Here is a 9,469-nt window from a genome sequence, read left to right on the forward strand (position 1 = left end):
AAATATGCTATTTTTACACACACATATATCATGCACCTATTCACAAGGCTAAAAGAAATACCCTAAAATATTAAAAAAATTTAATGATGAACTATGAATATTTTTATCTTAATAATTTTCTATATTTTATAACATTTCTTTCAGTGGGAGAGACAGTTTCTAACAAATCTGGCTCGTAAAGATTTCAAGTCACATTTTTTCCAGACCTTTCCTAACCCGTATTCAGTGGACCTGTCTAACCTTGTCTTTCACTGAGTCCAGCATAACACTGGTCAAATCCTTTTTTTCACAGCTCCCAATCATGCCCTGCTTTCCCACTCAGCCTTTGCTCACGTCACCTTTCACAACTATGCCCAAGGAAATGACAGTAGCCGAACAATATTAATAATAATACCTTAATGAATTCAACCTCTGCCTAGAATCATGTAGAAACAAAAATGCCCCAACAGTCCAAAGTAATCAACCCCCCAAAGTCTTTTATTTAATTAATCCCTCACAGCCACACTGCTAAGAGCCCATTGTGCCTCCTCCGTATTGCCCTCACAGCCCAATAATGCTAGTTTACTTCATCATGCCCACAGCTATTCTCACCTCCCTTTAGCCTTGTCGTCTCCCTTTTCTATATCACATGTTTGTCACTAACCAGTCCCCTATGAGAGAGTGAGCCTCAGTTTTCACATCTGTAAAGAAGGTAGAATAATAAACCCTGCCCTACCAATATCCTAAGATGTGAGGTTTAAATATTTTAAAGCTGTAAGGCCGTGTACATGCTGTGACTGTTGTACCCCTTTTTCTCATTCATGCAGCAGGTATTATTAATGTGTAATCAGTGCTCTGCCCACACTATTTTACCCACAACTACAAAATTATACTAGACTAGAGGCCCAGTGCATGAGATTCATGGATTAGGGTGGGAGAGTTGGGGGGTGGAGGGAGGTCCCTCAGCCCGGCCTGCGCCCTCTTGCAGTGCAGGACCCCTTGGGGGATGTCCACCTGCCGGCTTAGGCTTACTCCCCCTGGGGATCGAGCCTAAGCCGGCAGTCAGACATCCCTCTTGCAGTCTGGGGCTCTAGCAATCCAGGACCCCTTGCTCCTTACCGCCCGCCTGCAGTGGAGGCAGGAGAGGTTCCTGCCATCACCACTGCACTCGCCAGCCATGAGCCTGGCTTCTGGCTGAGCGGTGCTCCCCCTGTGGGAATGCACTGACCACCAGGGGGCAGCTCCTGCATTGAACATCTGCCCCCTGTTGGTCAGTGCATGTCATAGCGACCAGTTGTTCCACCATTCAGTCGATTTGCATATTATGCTTTTATTATATAGGGTTATTCTCTCTGTGTGCCATTCTGAACCAAGTTCATCATTAATTCTATTTTATTTCCAAAATACATCTGAAACCATTCACAGCTGTTTGTGTCCATCATCAACAACCTAACCTGAATACCCATAATCTCTCCCCTGGACTACTGAAGCGACAGCTGTCTTCCCATCCACTCTGCCCCGTCCGCCTCATTACCAATATAGAAAGCCAAATATTTTCTTTAAAAGGTTGATGAAAAGTAATCAACTTCAAGTGTCAGAATGCACAATGGTTTCTTTAACAGACATGCTAGGTGCAGTACTTTGGGAAACACACAGATAATGAAGCTCCTATGTAATGGTATAAAAGTACAAGAGAAAAACCACACCCCCTGAAAGGGATGGTTACTTGCCAGAGAGCTCTGCGTGTCTGTGCAATTGGCGGGGAGAGAGAACTCCACCGAAAGCTCCTCTGGTATACACGGCTGCATTTTCCTCCTCAGATGTGCGAGGTGCTGGGGATACCTAAGTAATTCATTGACTACATTGAAATTGACAAAGTACTTATTCAACTGTACAAAAATATTTGAACACATTTAAATTGTTTTTTCCCAGAGATGACTGCACCAGTGAAGTTTGTAAAAACAAATACACACTCTATATGAGCTAAGTATCTTAACAGCTTCTATTATACTTAGAGAGAAGTCTTCAATCCTTACCATTAACCTACAAGCCTATGCATGACATGGCCCCTTCCTATCTCTAGCCAATCTCTCCATGGCTTCTTATACTTATACTGAATTTTTATTTCTTTACGATGTCAGCTCTTGCCCACATTTGTGTAATGTCATCCTCTCTGTCTGCCCTACTCTTCACCTGAATAATTTCCACAGGGGTTCAACTATGGTGAAGCATGTATGTCAAACTGATGTTAGGGTTTGACAGGAATATATTTGCATATGTAGCTGAGGAGCCTCCTGAGACAAGATTTCTGTTAGAGTAGGAAGCATCCAGCTACCAAAATGAGCTCAACCCATCAGCACTATTCATTGCAATAAAAAGTGATTCTGAGGATGGCATGGGTCTCTTGCTAGCATTTGTTTCACTCAGTCCCATGAACTGTGATTTAAAGATTGTTGTATAAAATCAGTAATTGTTTTTTCCTCTTCCGGGAACCTGGTTCACTACATAAAGAAAAATGAGTTGGATCCTACTGAGTTAGATACTGTTAGTCACATTGTCAATATCCATTTCCCCCTTCTTTGCTGATTGAACTTTGGTTTTATTTGGGGTGTCACGGTGTCTGGTTGAATGGTTGCTTCTGCATCCTCCTTGAAAGCTCACAGTGTTCACGTGATGGACACATTTATGGCTAATGACACACATGCAGGGCACTCCTGGGGAGGATGGTACTTTGTTGGGAAAAGGAATGAATGCACCTGACAGGATCTTTCCCCCTTTCTCATATCTTGCTCCTTGGGATGTGGACATGAAGCCTGGATCTCCGGCAGCCATCTGCTAAAACAAGAAATGACAAGCATTAAGCAAAGAGCTTCACAGAGATGCTGGCCTGACACCAGCCAGCGACTGAACAACTCTATCAGACATTTATTTCCAATTGCACATGACCCTCCCCCATTAATTTATAAGAGAATCAAAGTTGTCCATTTCCAAATAAGCAGCAGTTATAGAAAAGGCAGCGTCCATCTTTCCATGGTTGTTCACCCTGGCAGGCAAAGTCCTGAACATGAGAATCAAGACACAGTACTGGCAGCCAGATGTCATCTTTCTGTGTCCAGTCTCAAGTGTCATGGGTCTCGAGAGGCATTTGTGGCAGAGACTGGGGCTTTCTGACCCTGGATTGCAGCTCTCGCATTATGCCCTTGAGCTCAATAATTTCAACTCTTGATTCTATTCTTGCAGTAATTCCAATTATTTTGAAGCCCCCCCCCCCTTTCCCATATTAAGTCCCTTTCTGTTTAAGATGCCCAAAGTGGTTTCTGTTCTGTGCACTGAGCCCTGACAGCAACCATGAATAGAGAATGCACTGGTATTTGATTTTCTGCTTTGCCCCGATAGACACATCAAATCCCATACCGAGATAGAGTCAAACCTTTCTCATCTGGAACTCGCTGTCATTATGAGCCAAGATAGCTGTGGAGTGGGGAGCCAGGTGGTACCCAACCCAGGCAGCGAGAGCTGCTATGGGCTCAGCTTTTCACTAAAAGCAGCTCTTGGGAAAGATGTTCTTCTCTTGATTAAGTCAGATCACCCTGGAAACTATTCACTCTGCCCTCATCACCATACCACACATGCTTTCTCAGACCGCTAATCTTCAGGCCATATCTCTGATCCTCTCAGGGTCAGCGCTCAACTCTCCCTACTGAGCACCCTACCCTATACTTGACCTTAGCTGACCCCACAGATCTACCATAAATCCTTGTGCATTCACTGCTTCTATAACACCCAGCTCTGCACATTCTAGTCTTCATCCTGCCCACCTTCATGTTGAGACAGTAATACTTCCTATTACTATTTTTGACTTAGGAAGAAAAAAATCACCAGAAATTTGTAATAAGTAACAAAGCAGTGATGTTTTCGGTAGGACGATGGCCGCCTCTCGGCCGAATAATTTTTGCCCTACAAGGCAGCTTAATCATCGCCTTAATGATGTCCCCCCACTGTTTAATGTAGTGCTGCTCTCGTCTTCCGAGCCAGGCGCAGTGTGGACATCTAGACACCCTAGGGCTTCTACCTGTTTGCGTTGTCAAGCTCAGCTCTTGAAAGGCTGTTAATTTCTTCAGAGGTAATTTGACTGCGATTAAGTTAAGCTGCCACCAGGTGAACATTGCAGCCCTAGTTAAGCCACTGTAATCTCAGTAGCCAGATTCCCTATAGGCATGAGAAAATGAAGAGAGAATGTAATTTGATTTCCACTTGATTGTGTTTAGAAAAACAAACAAAAAAATAGCAGTTCAGCATACTGCTTAAACAAAATTAAAATGGAGTACTCCAAAGGGTATTCATGTATTTAACCAAAATTTATTGAGGACCTACTACGTACAAAAGATTTCCCTAGAATCTGGGATGGGGCAGAGAACAGGACAAACCAAGGACCTGGTTTCATAGAGCTACATCCTGAGGGTAAAACAAGCAACAAACTAATATAAATATGTTTATCCTATATAACATTATATATTATATGTATTATAATAATTATATGTTATGATGTAGTATATAATGATATACTACAAGCACACCAGCCTATAAAATTACAATAATAATAACCTACATTTTACTGACTCTTCTTGCCCCCCCAATTTGGCCATGAAATACCTCATTCCTCTGTAGAGGAATGTCCTCAACCCCAAAGTATTTCTGGACTTTTTTATGAAATATCTCAGATATGCTTATAGATAAGCCTAGTCAGTAATTTTCATCAGCTACCATGTGATTCACACCAGCAACAATTAATATTTATTCCGAATACCCATTCCCCACCAGGTACCATTATCTCTGCCACACACAATTGCTTTATCTTTTATTTATCAATCAAACATTTATTAAACCTACTTTGCTTCAGCAGGGAATAAAACTATGCCTCTGTCCTCATAGAGCTTATAATATAGCAGTGAAGAAAGACAGGAAATAGAAATATAGCTGTGAATAAGTGCAGAATACCATAACTCATCTAAAAGGGGGAAGTTAGAAAAGAACAGATGGTCATAGGACAAACTTCTGAACAAAGTTGTATGTGGGCTGAGACTTAAAGGACAATAGGTGTTAATTAGGTGAACAACATGTAGAACAGTGTTTTCTGCAGAGGGAACAGCATATTATATGATGCTGAGATGCCCTGTACGTCTATCAATACCCCAGAATAGTCAAAACAGAAACACTGGTCCAAGAAGAAGTAACAGGAACCGGATATAAGCTCCCATTTAAAACAACTAAAAATCAAGTATATAAGATAATAGCCCTGAAGACAGTAGACATTAGGTACCAAGGGACAGTGATAAGTGATGAGAAATAAAGTCAGCCCCATTATTGCCCAGTCTGCTGCCTAGAGAGATTCAGAAGGGGGAACTCCTGCAGAGCCCAGCACCGTCCTTGAATGAAGGAGATGAAGGTGGGAGCCCATAGAGGTAAAGGCAGTTAGGGTTTAGTAAGGTAGAGTGCCTATAAGGTGAGAGTTGCACGGAAGGAAAAGTCCAGAGTTCGGCAAAGAATTCCTCTACAGTATTCAACTAAGTGCTGTGGACACATGCATGGGAGGAAGCTATGAAAGATCAGAAAAGAGGCAAACAAAAGCATTGTAAAGCCAGAGGGAGGGGGTTAGGGGGAGAAGAGGTCCTAATATGAGGTGACAGGAGAACATTTGACTTTGGGTGGTGGGCACATGGTGCTATATACAGATTTTATAATTTAGAAATCCACACAGGAAACCTATATGTTCATGTTGACCAATGTCACCCCAATAACATTTAATTTTAAAAAAAGGATTATAAGGAACAGACACAAAGCTCCCATGGGGCTGGAAACAATGCCTGTGCTCACTAGCCATAAGGGACAGCTTCATAATTAACAGTCCATTGAAAAGAGTACTCAGAAGGGTTTTGCTGGCATAATGGTGGGGAAAAAAAATCAGCTTCCAATTAAATGCTTTTCTAGTGCTGCATAACAGAAATTAAACGTGAGACCAGAGGAGGTCAAATTGCTAACAAGTAACTTAAATACATCCCAGAACAAAACTCAAGAATATTGACAAAAGTACAAAAGCATCAAATACCACGAAAAGTCATAATTTCTGAAATCTAGCAAAAAATTACTAGGCCCATGGCTCAGTTGGGTGGAACATCATGCCATACACCAAAAAGGTTGCCAGTTCAATTCTCAGTCAGGGCACATACCTAGGCTTTGGGTTCCTTCCCTGGTCAGGGCACATTTGGGAGGGGACCGATAGATGTTTCTCTCTCATGTCATGTGCGAGGATCTCAAAACCTTTATTTATGAAACTTTAAAATTAACCCACTACTAATGGCTAAGCAGAACATGAAACTGCAAGCTTATCCATGCCTGGGTGTCACCGGCATCCTATATCAGTGGTTCTCAACCTTCTAGCCCTTTAAATACAGTTCCTCATGTTGTGACCCAACCATAAAATTATTTTCGTTGCTACTTCATAACTGTAATGTTGCTACTGTTATGAATCGTCATGTAAATATCTGATATGCAGGATGGTCTTAGGCGACCCCTGTGAAAGGGTCGTTCGACCGCCAAAGAGGCCGTGACCCACAGGTTGAGAACCGCTGTCCTATATAATAAAAGGCTAATATGTAAATCGATTGAATGGTGGAATGACTGGTTGCTATGATGCACAGCTGACCACCAGGCATATGCTCAATGCAGGGCTGCCCCCTGGTGGTCAGTGTGCTCCCACAAGGGGAGCGCTGCGCAGCCAGAAGCTGGGCTCACGGCTGGGGTGAGCGTAGTGGAGGTGGCAGGAGCCTCTCTCGCCTTCGCGGCAGTCGGACGTTCCCCGAGGGCTCCTGGACTGCAAGAGGGCACAGGCTGTGCTGAGGGACCCCCCCCCCGCACGTACATGAATTTCATGCACTGGGCCTCTAGTTGTCAAATAAGTAGCCTTGACACTTTCTAGTACCATAAGGACCACAGTCCCAAGAGTCTAAACTCTGAATCATGCACTCACAAAAATTCCTTGACAATGTGGATATTGAAAACCTAATAGAATTTTTCTGCGAGACTCCTAGAGCCAAGTTCAAATAATTTACCACCGTCAAATACACAAGGATCTCAGTGAGGCTCTCTACATCCAGCAACAAACTTTAAATTTGAACCACTGGTCATGGCTTCAGAGAATGCCACACTCTTTGCATCTCCCCTTGCAGTGATTTCTGTTGGCAAGGAGGAGAGAGGCATCCAATACTGAGGAAATGTCAAGGAGAAATCCATAATTTTCATATGAACAATTTTCAGGGCTCTGGCAAATCTGTTCTCCAGATCCCATAAGACCGTCCCACGATCAATCATTTCTCTATGGAGATGCCCAACTCCTGGTGGGCTGGTTCAAACTAGCAGGTGCTCCAGCTCAACCCATCAGAATGCTGAGTTCTCAGGCCACCTCCACCACCTACCAGCTCCATTCCTCCTGAGAACTCCATGCTCATGCGATTATAACCAGTTGTCTGATTGGGTTTTATTCTGGTTATAAATTAACATTTTAATTGGTTTTATTTCCAGTCGAATGTGGAGGATGGGGCAAGGGATGGATTCCAATGGGATTTCAGAATAGCATTTTATTTTACTCTCTCACAGCATCTTAGAAGAGTTACAGTAAAAATAAGATGCTGATGCCCCCTCTCTCCCCAGAACCTGCCTGTGTCTCCGTCTAGTAAACTTTCCATTTCAGTGGGGGAATGAAGCTATTTGTCAGTACCAATGTCAAGAATGAATGCAATTCGAATTCCCCAGCCATTTATTTCAACAATTCTCTATTCCACAGCTGAAATAACTTAACATAAGAAATAGCTGTTCACTCAGTGTAAAACTTGCAAACCTGGTTCCACAAGGCATAGTTCTAAAAAAAAAATAATAATAATGAATCTGGAAGGGCTGCTGGGTAAGACGTTCCGTCCATCTTGGTGCAATGGTAATGCCCACATCCACCGGAGCATTTCCCTCCACTGTCCTAGGCTCCCAGGAACATCCCACCGGGCCAATCTCTTCACTTCCCTCTTCATTACCATCATTATAATTGCTGCCATTTCCTCATAAACATTCACGATTCATCATCTTTCCTCTTTAAACTTGATGTGTTGATGACACCCAAACGGCCCTGAATGTGAAACCCTCAATGACTGAGACATCAAGAAAAATGAGAAAGAATGATAAAATTTTTCATTTCACCCCTGACAAGTCCCTGGTGCCGACAGCTACAGAACACACACCTGAGACGCAGGAACTTGGCTTTGTGCGGATGATGGAGTGGCAAGGAGGCTCCCGGGAATCCTGTTGATAGCCTTGTGTGTTCCACGTCTGTCATGTTTGGAAGGATTTCTCCTTCTTCACCCAAGTTCTCCCCGCCTCTTCCACCCTAATAAGGGAGAGTTTGAAAACGTAGAGGCCCAAGAGCCTTAAAAATGTTGTCCAGTGAAAAAACAAATTTTTAGCTTCTCATTAAAAATAAGAGCCTGGGGTAGGGGGTGGGGGCAGGCTAGAGGGAGTCAATGGGGGAAGAAAGGGGACATATGTAATACTTTCAACAATAAAGAATAATTTAAAAAAATATTGGGATGATCAAATGAGCCAAGGAGGGGCGTTTCTAGCATGTTAGTTGTTTTTAAAAAGAAAACATGCAGAAAAGGAAAAAAATTAAAATAATAATAAAAATAAGAGCAAACATTTATATATTATACAGCACTTACTATGTACCAGATTCTAAGGTATTTTACATGTATTAACTTGCTTAGCTCTCATTTGAATCCTATGTAGTAAATGTTACCCATATCCCCATATTAGAAAACGGAGGTTTGGTGGCCTAACCAAAGGCTCAGAGTTTTCAGCTGGTGGCACTGAAACTGGACCTTAGGTAAGGCCCTGTGCTCTTAGCCTGCACTCTAAGTCTCCTCTCTCAAAACCACCAGACAGTAGGATATTATTCAGTGCTAAAAATACATGAGTTATCAAGCCACAACAAGGTCTGGAGGAAACTTAACTATAAAACTAGATGAGCAAAGCCAATCTGAAAAGGCTACATACTGTATGATTTCAACGATGTGACACTCTGGAAATGGCAACACTATGAAGACAACAAAAAGACCAGTGGTTGCCAGTGGGGATGTGGAGGTCACTGAAACTCTTCTGTATAATACTTTAATGGTGGCTGCATGTCAGTGCACATTTATCAAAACCATTAAAAACGAACACAAAGAGTGAGCCCTAGTGTCAACTACGGACTTTCAGTGATGATACTGTATCCATGTAGGTTAATCAATTACAACACATGTACAGGATGTTGGTAGTAGGGAAGGCTGTGCATGTGGGGGTGCAGAGAGCATAAGGGAACTCTCAGTACTTTCTGCTCAATTTTTCTGTGAACCTAAAACTACTCTAAAATATTAAGTCTAGCCCTAGCTGGTTTGTCTCAGTGGAC

Source organism: Myotis brandtii, unplaced genomic scaffold (assembly GCF_000412655.1).
Source record: "Myotis brandtii unplaced genomic scaffold, ASM41265v1 scaffold170, whole genome shotgun sequence".
In the NCBI taxonomy this organism is placed as follows: domain Eukaryota; kingdom Metazoa; phylum Chordata; class Mammalia; order Chiroptera; family Vespertilionidae; genus Myotis; species Myotis brandtii.